General features: G+C 39.6%; 2 non-coding genes across 2 annotated transcripts; both read right to left on the bottom strand.

Moving 5' to 3' along the window:
- Positions 1-3,731: 3,731 nt before the first annotated feature.
- Positions 3,732-3,840, bottom strand: LOC148565673 (small nucleolar RNA R71). Its single transcript, XR_015885045.1, has one exon. It is a non-coding gene; the product is annotated as a small nucleolar RNA R71 (small nucleolar RNA).
- Positions 3,841-11,443: 7,603 nt separating this feature from the next.
- On the bottom strand, positions 11,444-11,550 carry LOC148565672 (small nucleolar RNA R71). Its single transcript, XR_015884835.1, has one exon. It is a non-coding gene; the product is annotated as a small nucleolar RNA R71 (small nucleolar RNA).
- Between the last annotated feature and the right edge of the window lie 5,603 nt (positions 11,551-17,153).

Raw genomic sequence — 17,153 nt, 5'->3', positions numbered from 1 at the left:
ACCAAGTGGGCCCTGGAAGTGGATTTATGCATCAATTACTTACTCATGTAAACCCTAGTAGCTAGTTTACTATAAATAGGACCTTTTACTATTGTATTTGATATCTTTGATCAGTCCTATGCTATCTTAGATCAGAGGGGCTGGCCATCTCGGCCATGCCTGGACCTCCACTTATGTATTTTCAACGGTAGAGTTTCTGCACTCCATAGATTAAGGTGTGGAGCTCTGCTGTTCCTCAAAGATTAATGCAAAGTACTACTGTTTTCTATTCAATTCATCTTATTTCGCTTCTAAGATATCCATTCGCACCCAAGAACGTGATGGAGGTGATGATTATGTGTGACGCTCATCACCATCCTCCCCTATGAACACGTGCCTGATAAACACTCCCGTTCTACATGAATTAAGCTAGAATGAATATCTCTTAGATCTCTTAATCAGAATCTTCATGGCGTAAGCTGGAATGATGGCGGAATTCATGAGAGTCCGGAAAGTCTAAACCTTGTCTATGGTATTCTGAGTAGGATTCAATGATTGAATGACTGTGACGAGCTTCAAACTCGCAATTGCTGGGCGTTAGTGACAGACGCAAAAGGATAGTAAATCCTATTCCAGCATGATCGAGAACTGACAGATGAATAGTCGTGCCGTGATAGGGTGCGTTGATCATTTTCACTGAGAGGATAAGATGAAGCCATTGACAAGGGTGATGCCTCCAGACGATTAGCTGTGCCGTGACAGGGCACTGGACCATTTTCCCGAGAGATGACCGAAAGTAGCCGTTGACAATGGTGATGTATCACATAAAGCCAGCCATGGAAAGGAGTAAGACTGATTGGATGAAGATAGCAGGAAAGCATAGGTTCAGAGGAACGAAAGCATCTCCATACGCTTATCTGAAATTCTCACCAGTAATTTACATAAGTATTTCTATCCCTATCCTATTATTTAATTTCGAAAACCATATCACCATTTTATATCTGCCTGACTGAGATTTACAAGGTGACCATAGCTTGCTTCATACCAACAATCTCCATGGGATTCGACCCTTACTCACGTAAGGTATTACTTGGACGACCCAGTGCACTTGCTGGTTAGTTATGCGAAGTTGTGAAGATATGTTTAGACCATGGTTTTGTGCATCCGTTTTTGGTGCCATTGCCAGGGAAAGAAAGAGCCATGAATTTTACATAATCAAAGTGTAATCACGATTCCGCGTACCAAGTTGCTCACGTTGCCAGGGATTGTTTGAGCCTGGACATCACAATTTCGTGCACCAAGTTTTTGGCGCTGTTGCCGGGGATTGTTCGAGTTTGGACAACTGACGGTTCATCTTGTTGCTCAGATTAGGTAATTTTCTTTTTGTTTTGTTTTCAAAAAAAAATTTGTCAAAAATCTTTCAAAAATTTCTCCTTTGTTTTCGAAAAAAAAATTTTAAATAAAAATGTTTTCAAAAAAATAAATTATTCTATGGCTTCAGAATTTTTAAGAATGAATTCTAGTGTTTCATGAAGCATGTTGAAGCCTATCTGGCTGTAAAGCCATACCCAAACTCCTTTGGGATTGGCCTTCAACTAATCACCTCAGTGGAGCCATGCCCAATCCTTCTGGATAGGGTATGTCAGGCTTGTCATGTCTGAATTACACTCATATTTTTATTAAAGCTTGGCTGGCTATTAAGCCATGCCTGACCATTTGATTGGAGCTTTAAGACTAACATGGCTAGATTCCTGGAATTCATATTAAAAATTTTGGAATCCTTATTTTTCCTTTTAATTTTCGAAAAATATAAAATAAAAATCCAAAAAAATTAGAAAATCATAAAAATCAAAAATATTTCATGTTTCTTGTTTGAGTCTTGAGTCATGTTATAAGTTTGGTGTCAATTGCATATTCATCTTGCATTTTTCGAAAATTCATGCATTCATAGTGTTCTTCATGATCTTCAAGTTGTTCTTGGTAAGTCTTCTTGTTTGATCTTGATGATTTTTTGTTTTGTGTTATATGGTGTTTTTCATATGCATTCTTGAATTCTTAGTGTCTAAGCATTAAAGAATTCTAAGTTTGGTGTCTTGCATGTTTTCCTTGCATTAAAGATTTTTCAAAATTGTGTCTTTGATGTTCATCTTGACATTCATAGTGTTCTTGGTGTTCATCTTGACATTCATAGCATTCTTGCATTCATCACATGTTTTGATCTAAAAAGTTCATGCATTGCATAATTTTCATGTTTTCCTCTTTCATCATAAAAATTCAAAAATCAAAAAAATATCTTTCCCTTTTTCTCTCTTAAAATTTCAAAAATTAGATTTGACTTTTTCAAAAAATTTTAAAATCAAGTTGTTTTTATGAGTCAAATGAAATTTTCATTTTAAAAATCCTATCTTTTTCAAAATCTTTTTCAAAAATCAAATCTTTTTCATTTTTTCTTAGTTATTTTCGAAAATTTCAAAAATATTTTTCAAAAATCTTTTTCTTATTTTTATATCAAATTTTCGAAAATAACAATAACAATTAATGTTTTGATTCAAAAATTTCAAGTTTGTTACTTGCTTGTTAAGAAAGATTCAAACTTTAAGTTCTAGAATCATATCTTGTGATTTCTTGTGAATCAAGTCATTAATTGTGATTTTAAAAATCAAATCTTTTTCAAAAATAATTTCAATCACATCTTTTTCAAAAATATCTTCTTATCTTATCTTTTTCAAAATTTGATTTCAAAATATCTCTTCTAACTTCTTATCTCATCTTTTCAAAATTGATTTTCAAAATTTGTTTCAACTAACTAACTAACTTTTTGTTTGTTTCTTATCTTTTTCAAAACTACCTAACTAACTCTCTCTCTCTCTAATTTTCGAAAATATCTTCCCCCTTTTTCAAAAAAATTTCTTTTTAATTAAACTAATTATTTTATTCTTTATTTGAATTTTCGAAAATTACTAACCTTTTTCAAAAACTATTTTCGAAAATCACTAACTCTTTTTCAAAAATAATTTTCGAAAATTCTCTCCTTCTCTCTTATCTTATTCTATTTATTCATTCATTAACTAACATCTCTTCCTCACATCATCACCAAATTCGAACCCCCTCTTCTATCTGTGTTCGAATTTCTTATTCTTTTCTTCTACTAACAATAAGGAACCTCTTTACTGTGACATAGAGGATTCCTCTTCTGTTCTTGTTTTCTTCTCTTTCTTATGAGCAGGGACAGAGAAAAAGGCATTCTTGTTGAAGCTGATCCAGAACCTGAAAGGACTCTGAAAAGGAAACTAAGAGAAGCTAAATTACAACAATCCAGAGATAACTTGATTGAAAATTTCGAACAAGTAAAGGAGATGGCAGCCGAACCCAACAACAATGCAAGGAGAATGCTTGGTGACTTTACTGCACCAAATTCCAATTTACATGGAAGAAGCATCTCCATTCCTACCATTGGAGCAAACAACTTTGAGCTGAAACCTCAATTAGTTTCTCTGATGCAGCAGAACTGCAAGTTTCATGGACTTCCATCTGAAGATCCTTTTCAGTTCTTAACTGAATTCTTGCAGATATGTGATACTGTAAAGACTAATGGAGTAGATCCTGAAGTCTACAGGCTCATGCTTTTCCCTTTTACTGTAAGAGACAGAGCTAGACTCTGGTTGGATTCTCAACCTAAGGATAGCCTGAACTCATGGGATAAGCTGGTCAAGGCTTTCTTAGCCAAGTTCTTTCCTCCCCAAAAGCTTAGTAAGATTAGAGTGGACGCTCAGACCTTCAGACAGAAAGAAGGTGAATCCCTCTATGAAGCTTGGGAGAGATACAAAGGACTGACCAAAAAGTGTCCTACTGACATACTTTCAGAATGGACCATCCTGGATATCTTCTATGATGGTCTGTCTGACTTAGCTAAGATGTCATTGGATACCTCTGCAGGTGGATCCATACACCTAAAGAAAACGCCTGCAGAAGCTCAAGAACTCATTGACATGGTTGCTAACAACCAGTTCATGTACACTTCTGAGAGGAATCCTGTGAATAATGGGACGCCTATGAAGAAGGGAGTTCTTGAGATTGATACTCTGAATGCCATATTGGCTCAGAATAAAATATTGACTCAGCAAATCAATATGATTTCTCATAGTCTGAATGGAATGCAAGCTGCATCCAACAGTACTCAAGAGGCATCTTCTGAAGAAGAAGCTTCTGATCCTGAAAACCCTGCAATAGCAGAGATAAATTACTTAGGTGAACCTTATGGAAACATCTATAATCCATCATGGAGAAATCATCCAAATTTCTCATGGAAGGATCAAAAGCCTCAACAAGGCTTTAATAATGGTGGAAGAAACAGGTTTAGCAATAGCAAGCCTTTTCCATCATTAACTCAGCAACAGTCAGAGAACTCTGAACAAATTACTTCTAATTTAGCAAACTTAGTCTCTGATCTGTCTAAGGCCACTGTAAGTTTCATGAATGAAACAAGGTCTTCCATTAGAAATTTGGAAGCACAAGTGGGCCAGCTGAGTAAAAAGATCACTGAAATCCCTCCTAGTACTCTCCCAAGCAATACAGAAGAGAATCCAAAAGGAGAGTGCAAGGCCATTGACATAAGCAAAATGGCCGAACCCAATGAGGGAGAGGAGGACGTGAATCCTAAGGAGGAAGACCTCCTGGGATGTCTAGTAATCAATAAGGAGCTTCCCTCTGAGGAACCAAAGGACTCTGAGGCTCATCTAGAGACCATAGAGATTCCATTGAACCTCCTTATGCCATTCATGAGCTCTGATGAGTATTCCTCTTCTGAAAAGAATGAGGATGTCACTGAAGAGCAAACTGCCAAGTTTCTTGGTGCAATCATGAAGCTGAATGCCAAGTTATTTGGCATTGATACTTGGGAAGTTGAACCTCCCTTGTTCACCAATGAACTAAGTGATCTGGATCAACTGAGATTGCCTCAGAAGAAACAGGATCCTGGAAAGTTCATGTTACCTTGCACCATAGGCACCATGATCTTTAAGGCTCTGTGTGACCTTGGTTCAGGTATAAACCTCATGCCCCTCTCTGTAATAGAGAAACTGGGAATCTATGGGGTACAAGCTGCTAGAATCTCATTAGAGATGGCAGACAATTCAAGAAAATAGGCTTATGGACAGGTAGAGGACGTGCTAGTAAAGGTTGAGGGCCTTTACATCCCTACTGATTTCATAGTCTTGGATACTGGAAAGGAAGAGGATGAATCCATCATCCTAGGAAGACCTTTCCTAGCCACAGCAAGAGCTGTGATTGATGTGGACAGAGGAGAACTAGTCCTTCAATTGAATGAGGACAACCTTGTGTTTACAACTCAAGGATCTCTCTCTGCATCCATGGAGAGGAAGCATAAAAAGCTTCTCTTAAAGCAGAGTCAACCAAAGCCCCCACAGTCAAACTCTAAGTTTGGTGTTGGGAGGCCATATCCAAACTCTAAGTTTGGTGTTGAGGAGTCTCAACAAAGCTCTGCATATCTGTGAGGCTCCATGAGAGCCCTCTGTCAAGCTATTGACATTAAAGAAGCACTTGTTGGGAGGCAACCCAATGTTTATTTATCTAATTCTATTATCTTTATTTTTCATGTTTTCTTAGGTTAATGATCATGTGGAGTCACAAAATAAACAAAAAAATTGAAAACGGAATCAAAAATAGCAGAAGAAAAATCACACCCTGGAGGAGCATCTGCCTGGCGTTCAAACGCTAGAACAGAGCATGGTTCTGGCGCTGAACGGCCAAAATGGGCATCTTCTGGGCGCTGAACGCCAGAACAGGCATGGTTCTGGCGTTCAACGCCAGAAATGGCATACAAATGGGCATTGAACGCCCAAAATGGCCACCAACCTGGCGCTGAATGCCCAGAGTTGTGTGCAAGGGCATTTTGCATGCCTAATGGGTGCAGGGATGTAAATCTTTGACACCTCAGGATCTGTGGACACCACAGGATCATCTCAGGATCTGTGGACCTCACAAGATCCCCACCTTATCTCCTCATAATCCTAGTTTTTTTTTCCACATCCTCTTCTTCATCTATTCCTTCTTCTTTTGCTCGAGGGCGAGCAACATTCTAAGTTTGGTGTGGTAAAACAATTATGTAAAGGATCTATAGCTCAGTGGTAGAACATGTGGCTGCAAATCAAGAAATCCCTGAGATACCTCAGGAGATGCACTTCCCTCCACATAATTATTGGAAGCAACTGAGGATAGAAATACCAAAAATCACTAGGAATCAAGCCACAAAGGCAAGGAAGAGACATAGAAGAGCTCAAGAACATCATTGAAACGCCATCATCACTAAGGTGGATTCATTCCTTGCTCTTATTTCTTCTATTTTTCGTTTTCTATGTTATGGTGCTTATCTATGTTTGTGTCTTCATTACATGATCATTAGTGGTTAGTAACTTTATCTTAAAGTTATGAATGTCCTATGAATCCATCACCTCTCTTAAATGAAAAATGTTTTAATTCAAAAGAACAAGAAGTACATGAGTTTCAAATTTATCCTTGAACTTAGTTTAATTATATTGATGTGGTGACAATGCTTCTTGTTTTCTGAATGAATGCTTGAACAGTGCATATGTCTTTTGAAGTTGTTGTTTAAGAATGTTAAATATGTTGGTTCTTGAAAGAATGATGACTAGGAGACATGTTATTTGATAATCTAAAAAATCATAAAAATGATTCTTGAAGCAAGAAAAAGCAGCAAAGAACAAAACTTGCAGAAAAAAAAATATAGGCGAAAAAAAATAGAGAGAAAAAGCAAGCAGAAAAAGCCAAAGCTCTTAAAACCAAGAGGCAAGAGCAAAAAGCCAATAACCCTTAAAACCAAAAGGCAAGGGCAAATAAAAAGGATCCCAAGGCTTTGAGCATCAGTGGATAGGAGGGCCTAAAGGAATAAAATCCTGGCCTAAGCGGCTAAACCAAGCTGTCCCTAATCATGTGCTTGTGGCGTGTAGGTGTCAAGTGAAAACTTGAGACTGAGCGGTTAAAGTCAAGGTCCAAAGCAAAAAAAAGAGTGTGCTTAAGAACCCTGGACACCTCTAATTGAGGACTTTAGCAAAGCTGAGTCACAATCTGAAAAGGTTCACCCAATTATGTGTCTGTGGCATTTATGTATCCGGTGGTAATACTGGAAAATAAAGTGCTTAGGGCCACGGCCAAGACTCATAAAGAAGCTGTGTTCAAGAATCATCATACTGAACTAGGAGAATCAATAACACTATCTGAAATCTGAGTTCCTTTAGATGCCAATCATTCTGAACCTCAATGGATAGAGTGAGATGCCAAAACTATTCAAGAGGCAAAAAGCTATAAGTCCCGCTCATCTGATTGGAGCTATGTTTCATTGATAGTTTGGAATTTATAGTATATTCTCTTCTTTTTATCCTACTTGATTTTCAGTTGCTTGGGGACAAGCAACAATTTAAGTTTGGTGTTGTGATGAGCGGATAATTTATACGCTTTTTGGCATAGTTTTTAGTATGTTTTTAGTAGGATTCAGCTACTTTTAGGGATGTTTTCATTAGTTTTTATGTTAAATTCATATTTCTGGACTTTACTATGAGTTTGTGTGTTTTTCTGTGATTTCAGGTATTTTCTGGCTGAAATTGAGGGACTTGAGCAAAAATCAGATTCAGAGGTTGAAGAAGGACTGCTGATGCTGTTGGATTCTGACCTCCCTGCACTCAAAATGGATTTTGCTGGAGCTACAGAACTCAAAATGGCGCGCTTCCAATTGCGTTGGAAAGTAGACATCCAAGGCTTTCCAGCAATATATAATAGTTTATACTTTGGCCAAGAATAGACGACGTAAACTGGCATTCAACGCCAGCTTTCTGCCCATATCTGGCGTCCAGCGCCAGAAAAGGAGCCAAAACCAGAGTTGAACGCCAGAAATGGCACAAAAACTGGTGTTCAACTCCACAAATGACCTCTATACGTGCAACACTCAAGCTCAGCCCAAGCACACACCAAGTGGGCCCCGGAAATGGATTTATGCATCAATTACTTACTCATGTAAACCCTAGTAGCTAGTTTACTATAAATAGGACCTTTTACTATTGTATTTGATATCTTTGATCAGTCCTATGCTATCTTAGATCAGAGGGGCTGGCCATCTCGGCCATGCCTGGACCTCCACTTATGTATTTTCAACGGTAGAGTTTCTGCACTCCATAGATTAAGGTGTGGAGCTCTGTTGTTCCTCAAAGATTAATGCAAAGTACTACTGTTTTCTATTCAATTCATCTTATTTCGCTTCTAAGATATCCATTCGCACCCAAGAACGTGATGGAGGTGATGATTATGTGTGACGCTCATCACCATCCTCCCCTATGAACACATGCCTGACAAACACTCCCGTTCTACATGAATTAAGCTAGAATGAATATCTCTTAGATCTCTTAATCAGAATCTTCGTGGTGTAAGCTGGAATGATGGCGGCATTCATGAGAGTCCGGAAAGTCTAAACCTTGTCTATGGTATTCCGAGTAGGATTCAATGATTGAATGACTGTGACGAGCTTCAAACTCGCAATTGCTGGGCGTTAGTGACAGACGCAAAAGGATAGTAAATCCTATTCCAGCATGATCGAGAACCGACAGATGAATAGCCGTGCCGTGACAGGGTGCGTTGATCATTTTCACTGAGAGGATAAGATGAAGCCATTGACAAGGGTGATGCCTCCAGACGATTAGCCGTGCCGTGACAGGGCACTGGACCATTTTCCCGAGAGATGACCGAAAGTAGCCGTTGACAATGGTGATGTATCACATAAAGCCAGCCATGGAAAGGAGTAAGACTGATTGGATAAAGATAGCAGGAAAGTAGAGGTTCAGAGGAACGAAAGCATCTCCATACGCTTATCTGAAATTCTCACCAGTAATTTACATAAGTATTTCTATCCCTATCTTATTATTTAATTTCGAAAACCATATCACCATTTTATATCTGCCTGACTGAGATTTACAAGGTGACCATAGCTTGCTTCATACCAACAATCTCCGTGGGATTCGACCCTTACTCACGTAAGGTATTACTTGGACGACCCAGTGCACTTGCTGGTTAGTTATGCGAAGTTGTGAAGATATGTTTAGACCATGGTTCTGTGCATCCGTTTTTGGTGCCATTGCCAGGGAATCAATTTCGAATAACAATTCACAACCCGAGTAGCAATTTCGCATACCAATAAGTGTCACTAACGCTCTCGAAGATTTCGCAAGCCTACGTTAAAGGTCACGTTAACTACATTAACGTGAACTCTAACGTAGGGAGAAAGGGGTATTCTCAACGTTATTGGAAAAGGTAAGCCCCAGTAACGTTTGCAAAGGGCCAAGAGGCAACGTTAGTGAAAAAGGTGATTGTCACTAACGTTCTCGACCCCACACTTTCAATTAACGTTAACGCCCCTAAGGTCCTATGCTAAAGTCCCTGCCTACTTCACACTTTCTCTCTGCAAGTAAAGCTAAGCCCACTGAAGAGGATAACTGCTTCAACTCAAGATCCAAAGGCCCATATCCAAGACTTGAAGAGCCAACTAGAAGATCAGAAGAGTAGTATATATAGGGTTAGTTTTGAATTAGAAGAGGGGAGTTGGAATTTTAGTTAGCCTTTTGGCATTAGAGAACTACTCTTTGTATATTTTACTTTCTCTGTAACTTCTAGTTTGAGATTCCAAAATGTATTCTCCATCTCTGCTTTCATTTTCCAGAGCTATGAACAACTAAACCCCTTTCATTGGGTTAGGGAGCTCTGTTGTAATTTGATGGATCAATAATAGTTTTCATTATTCTTCTTCTTTCTTTTCTCTTGATTTTACTAGAAAGCTTTCAATCTTCATCCAATTGGATAGTTGTCTTGGAAAAGAAGCTATTCATACTTGGATCTCTTCTGAACCTTGGAAGAGGAATGAAGAGATCATGCTAGAAATGCTTTCTCAAGTTGGACCAAATTGGGGTTTGGATGGATATAGTGACATATAATCCTACTAACACTTTGATTTGGAAATACATGTGGTTTAATCAGTGATCATACTTCATCTCTTCTCATAAGCAATTGACCAAGGAATTGGCTATTGATCAAGATTTGAGAGATTGAATTACCAAGGAATTGGAATTCAATCACTTAAGATTGCCAAGGAAATCAATGAATGCATTGATTGAGGAAGAGATGAAAATGAACTTGATCCGGAGAATGCAACATCTCCTAAGCCCAATGAATTCCCCATTTCTGATCTTACCCATTCTCTTTAATTTCTGCCATTTACTTCATGAGCATCTTCCCCGTTCCCATTTAAGATTATGCAATTTACTTTCCGCCATCTACATTCAGCTCTTTATTTCCAGCATTTACGTTTTCTGCTATTTACTTTCCCGTCATTTAATTTTCTGCAATTCTCAAATCAAATTCTGCTTAGCTCAACTAGAACATTCCTCTGATTAAAGTTGCTTGACCAATCAATCCCTGTGGGATTCGACCTCACTCTATTGTGAGTTTTTACTTGACGACAATTCGGTACACTTGCCGAAGGAAAATTTGTTGTGAGACAAGTTTCCGTGCATCAAGTTTATGGCGCCGTTGCTGGGGATTGATTTTGTATCAACAATAATTAAATTAGAGGATAACTAGATTGAGCATTTTTCCTTAGTTTGATTTACAATTCTGTTTGAGTAATTTACTTTCAGTTTTAGTTATTTGCTTCCCTTTCCCCTACCTCCTTTTTCTTAGTTATTTACAATTCAGTCCACTAATCCACTAACTGTTTGATATATTGCATCACTCACACTAACAGCATTTCTGACAAGAAAACTTTCTGCATCTATTTCCTTGCTTGTGCCTTGTTGGTTGTATGACAGGGAGAAGAAGCGGGGCTTCAACTTCCTTTGATTCTGAACCTAAGAGGACCTTCTTTAGATTAAGGAGGGAAGCAAGAGAAAAACGAGTAGTTGGTGCGGAGGAAGAAGAGGAGTATTTTGAACCAAACATGGATGAAAACATGGAGAACCATCATGAAGAAGAAGCTCACAACCATGGCAGAGAAGGTCTAGCAAATCATGCTGGGTAAGAGAGAAGAGTTCTAGGCTCCTACATCAATCCAAACCCAGGAAATTGTGGGAGTAGCATCCAAAAGCCAACCATACATGCCAACAACTTTGAACTAAAGCCACAACTCATCACCCTTGTTCAAAATAACTGTTCATTCGGAGGAGGCGTCCAAGAAAACCCCAATCAACATCTAACCACATTCCTGAGGATATGTGATACTGTGAAGTCTAATGGTGTTCATCCTGACACCTATAGACTGCTCCTATTTCCCTTCTCACTCAAGGACAATGCATCTAAATGGCTGGAATCCTTCCCGAAGGAGAGCTTAACAACCTGGGAAGATGTGGTGAACAAATTCTTGGCAAGATTCTATCCTCCTCAAAGAATCAACAGGTTGAGAGCTGAGGTTCAAACTTTCAGACAATAAGATGGTGAGACTCTCTACGAAGCATGGGAGAGGTTTAAGGACCTGACAAGAAGGTGCCCACCAGATATATTCAATGAATGGGTGTAGCTACACATTTTCTATGAAGGTCTTTCTTATGAATCAAAGAAGGCAGTAGACCACTCATCCGGGGGATCTCTAAACAAGAAGAAGACCATTGAGGAGGCCATAGATGTTATTGAGACTGTAGCAGAGAATGACTACTTCTATGCTTCTGAAAGAGGCAACACTAGAGGAGTGATGGAGCTAAACAATGTGGATGCACTGCTGGCCCAAAACAAGTTTATTGCCAAGCAGCTGGCTTACCTTACCAAGAAGATGGAGAGGAACCAAGTAGCAGCAATCACCACCTCATCAGCAACCCAAGAGGGAGTGAATGCAGAGGTAGAGGGTGAGCATGAACAAGCCAACTACATTAGAAACTCACCCAGGCAGACCCATGATCCATACTCCATGACCTACAACCCTGGTTGGAGGAATCACCCAAACTTTGGGTGGGAAAATCAACAAGATCAAGGCTAAGATCAGAGACGTCACAACCCCAACAACAATGCAGCTCACCAACATTTCACATAGAGATCATATCAATACCACCCTAACAACACCTCTCCACATCCATACCAAAACCAAAATAACCCTTCTCATCCCTCCAACCCCAATCTTCGATCATCTGAAGATAGACTCTCAAGGATTGAGATTCTACTTGAAGGCATATGCAAAGAGATTCAAGATAACAAGGTGTTCAAAGAGGAGATGCGAGCCAATATCAAGAATCAGGGAGACACCATCAAGAGGCTGGAATTTCAAGTGGGATACCTCTCTGAGCAGATTCCCAAACCTACAGATGGCTTCCCAAGTGACACAGAGAAAAACCCGAGAGGTGAAGCAAAGAAAGTAAGATGGGAAGATTGCAAGATGGTCACTATAAGTGATAAGGAGACCGAGGACAAACCGAACAAACCATCAGAATAACCTGGAGATACATCAGCAGAAAAACAGGAAGAGGAGCACCAAGAACCCAAAATTTCACAGAAGGAGCTGCTGAGACTCTATGCACCTTTTCCCCAATTACTCAATGGTGGTGTAGAGAAGAAAATATACTCAAGGTTTCTTAACATGTTTGCATCTTTCCATGTAAACATACCATTCATCAAGTCCCTCCAACAAATGCCCTCATACATTAAGTATATGAAGGAGCTGCTGACCAGGAAAAGCTCACTCAAGAAAGGACAAATAATAGTGATGAATAAAGAGTGCAGTGCTCTCATTCAACCAGGGTGGCCTACAAAAAGGAAGGACCCAGGGAGTTTTCACATCCCCTGTTCCATAGGAGAAACAATGTTTGATAAAGGACTCTGCGATTTGGGAGCAAGTATCAACTTAATGCCTTTATCCCTTATGAAGAAGCTGCAGATCAATGAGTTAATACCCACAGATGTAGTCATCAGGTTGGCTGACAAAACTCAAAAACAAGCAGTAGGAGTGGTTGAAAATGTGCTGGTGAAGGTTGGGAACTACTTCCTTCCCACAGACTTTGTCATATTGGAAATGGAAGAAAGTCACCTCCATCCAATCATATTGGGGAGACCATTCCTAGCTACAGCCAGAGCACTTATAGATGTGGAGTGAGGGGAGCTAATTTTGAGGATCTATGATGAATAACTCACCTTCAATATTTTCAAACCCTCACAAGAAATAGATCAAGAGAACCAAGAACCAAGAAAAGATCACAGTGAGATACTGATGGAAGAAACAAGCACTGAAGCACAACCAGCACATCTGGGAATCTCCTTGGTTGATGAACAAGGCATTCAGCAGCTAACACATCTCAAGAAAAATCAGGAAAAACCTAAACCACTAGAGTCATATGAGACCAGTAACCAAATTTCCTTGGAAGAAGAGGTCACAAAGAGCAAGGCAACATCAAAAGGAACAAAGAAGAAGGCACCAAGGAGGTGGAGGAACAAGAAGATCCCTACAGAGGACTTCTCTCCAGGGGATAAAGTGATCTCAGCTTACTTCTCAGCTATTCCCCCTAATCTCCCCACCATCCCATCTCAGCTACCTAAAGTTTTTACCATCAATAGAGTTCTCTCCCTATAACATATGGAGATCCTTGATGAAGCCAATGGAGATAGATTTACTGCAAGGGGGGAGGACTTGAAGTACTACCAACCACCCTGACAAAGGAAAAACGTCAAGCTAGTAACGCTAAAGAAGCACTTCATGGGAGGCAACCCATGTTTTACATGCTTTCAAAGTAGTTAATAAAACAGAGTTCATGAAGGCCAAATCAATTTTGACATACACTTAAATGAGTCCTTGTATGCAGCACATAGTGAAAAACAAGTTTGGTGTTCAAGGCATACTAAGAGAGTATAATTGCAGTTCGCATCATGCTACTCTTAGAGCCTTGAACAAACCCTTTTTCATCACATGACCACAAACTAAGTTTGGTGTCACCCATGGTGTCACCAATGTTGCATACATGAACAATTAAATAGTCAGTTGGTTAGCATTCATGAATAGCACTTAGTTAGTTATAAACAAAAACTATATAAAAAAACGTAGTTATTCCAATTTTTATTTTGCCGCCACCATCCACAACTTCATTAATCGCATCCCTTTCATTTTGTAGGAAAATTGATGGGACAATTGAATGAGGAGGGTTCGGCCACCACAAAAGGAGAGTACTACACACTTGTCTTCAAAGGGAATACATTGGAAAACGTTGCCATGCAACATTGAAAGAATGACACCCTTGGAGACCGAACCAACTCCTTCATAAAGTTGATGATCCTTGTGCTCATCCCATGCTAAACCCCATCCGTTTATCACACAACCACTCCATTAATCTACACCTTTCATTCACTCACCACCTCTCTATATAAGTGATCCTTGTTCCGTACCCCCCTTCACATTCCACTCCCACTCTTCACATCTCTCATTTTCGGAACCCAACACCTTCACATAGCCAAAATCACTCATGGCATCATCAAGCTCTAAAAGAAGAAAGGGAAAGGAGCCTATGGAGCAACGCCCTTTCGATGAAAAGAAATTTAGAACCTTTCACCATGCATTGCAGTACGGGTGGATGGTTGATAAGGAGATCATTTATGAGCTGGGCTTTCAAGTCAGAAAAACTGAGTGCCCCGGAATCGCAAAGAAGGTGGAAAAGAGAAGATGGGAGCTCCTCACTGATCTGGTCACTAGGATAAATGCAAATCTTGTAAGAGAGTTTTATGCAAATGCTGTCCGATATGATAAGGCAGATGAGTCCTATACAAGTTTTATAAGAGGAACGACCGTGGATTTCAGTCCCATGAGTGTCATGAGGGCATTAAAGCTACGGTCTATATCGTTTGCAGAAGAGAGCTATCATTCAAGAATTGATAACAGCCCAAATTATGACCAAATTGTGCAAGATATTTGTGTACCAGGAGCTGACTGGGTACGAGATTCCGAAAAGAAACCCAAGTTCATTAAGAGAGGGGACCTCACTCCTGAAGCAAAGGGGTGGTTCGAAATTGTAAGGAGATCCATCCTCCCCGCCGGGAACAACTCGGAGGTGAATCTCAAGAGAGCCACAATGGTGCACTGTATACTCAAAGGAGGAGAGATCAAGGTTCATGAACTCATAGTCTAAGGATTGGAAGAAAGCGAGACTGGCACGGATTCGAGGAAACACAAGTGGACACAAAGAGGACAAATAAGAAAAAGAGCATGGGCAACCCCATGAGTAAAAGGTGGTGGAGTTCCCTCTTTGATCCATATTTTTCAAGCTATAAATAAGGAAAATCATGTATGAAATAGAACATGTTCCATGGTAGTTTAGGATTTTCAATTCTGCCTTTAAGTTTTCTTTACTTAAGTTGATATGTGCTGGTCTTAAAGTTACCTGCTTTCATTTTCACCTTGCCTACTTGTATGCTGGTCCCTTAAGTTCAATAAAAAGAGAATGTATGCTATGAAAAGACCAGAGTGGAGTTCATATTGTGGAGTAAGCTCCTAATTTTGTGGTGTGGTAATAGTTTAGCTAAGTTGGTTCACCAACAAGGTGTGAAGGCAACTATCTGTCCTGAATCATATGCTTGAAACACACCCCATGGGACTAGCTGAATAACAAGATCCTAATAAGAAAAAGGGGAAAAAAATGAAAGTTGAGAAATAAAAGAAAAAGAGTAAGAAATAAGGCTAGGCACCAAGGGTTTAAATCTTGAGGGATGTGTCTGTGGTGCTCCTGTGTAAGGGATTTGCTTGGATGAATAAGCTCTCAGGGGTGCTTTATCACTTGGTAACTTGGGTTAACTAACCCGAAATTATCAGTTGAAAGTCCACTATCAAGAGTAACCCTTGCTACAGAACACTTAGTAACCCAAAGAGGTGATGGACACCAAGGTCTCAAGAAAGAAAATAACAAACCATGTGCCTGTGGTGTGTATGTATGGGGGAAAGAGACTTGAGGGAGTAAGTCCTTAGGGGTGTCTAAAAACCTAGCACCTTGAACCAACTGGTTTGGGAGTGCTGGCTGAAATCTTATCTTAAAGAGTCACCCCCTCACAGAGCACCTAGTCTAAGAACACAACTAAGCCCTGAAACAACAAAAGGATCAATGAATAAAAGTCTTATAGGGTGCAATCAAGTGAGTATTCCAGGACATGATAAAGGTCTGAAAGCCAGTGAAGGAATGAACCTAAGTTGCTATGCATGAAACCACCATATAACCAAGGACATGACTTCCACAATAATGACTCATTTCTCTTGGCATTTCATTCATCATTCTCTTGTTTCAGTACTTGCTTAGGGACAAGCAAGCTTTAAGTTTGGTGTTGTGATGCCAGGGTATTTTGGCCAGTTTCACTGACTTTTTCTTTACTGTTTTAGAGTAGTTTCATGCATTTTCTTAGGAAATAAGCAAGTTTTGGGTAGAATTTCACTTACATTTTGATTCAAGCAAACATTGTGCACTTTACATGATTTCATGAGAATTATGCATGAATTAAATGACAAATTGGATGATGCATGTCTCATAACTTGGATTAGAACTTTGATGCACTTTATTGCTTGATTTCAGTACAAAGAAAGCAAGGAAGAACCACGTTAGCAGCCACGTTAGTCTAACTAACGTGACCTCTAATGTGGAATGGGAGCTAGCTTGCAACGTTAATGAGAAAAGTAATTGCCAATAACATCCTCGAAGCCATCATAGCCCATGTTAATTGCCACGTTAACTACATTAACGTGGTAGTTAACGTGGAAGAAGAAAATGAAGCCAACGTTAGCGACACTCACCTTTGTCACTAACGTTGGACCAAGCTCATATTGGCCACATTAAGAGCCACGTTAACTCAGTTAACGTGGACTCTAACGTGGGGAAGCAAAAGAATGGCCAACGTTAGTGACACTCACCTTTGTCACTAACGTTGGACTAAGCCACTTTGAGCCACGTTAACTCAGTTAACATGGACTCTAACGTGGAGGGAGCAAAGAATCGCCAACGTTAGTGACACTCACCTTTGTCACTAACGTTGGAATGAGCCACTATGAGCCACGTTAACTCCCACGTTAATTACATTAACGTGGAAGCTAACGTGGATGAAAGGGATGATGAGCCAACGTTAGTGACACTCACCTTTGTCACTAACGTTGGAGATGG

The sequence above is a fragment of the Arachis ipaensis genome, chromosome B5 (assembly GCF_059453495.1).
Source record: "Arachis ipaensis isolate K30076 ecotype BB chromosome B5, ASM5945349v1, whole genome shotgun sequence".
Taxonomy (NCBI): domain Eukaryota; kingdom Viridiplantae; phylum Streptophyta; class Magnoliopsida; order Fabales; family Fabaceae; genus Arachis; species Arachis ipaensis.
Note: the sequence above shows the minus strand (reverse complement) of the source record. Positions and strands in the feature narration are given on the sequence as shown.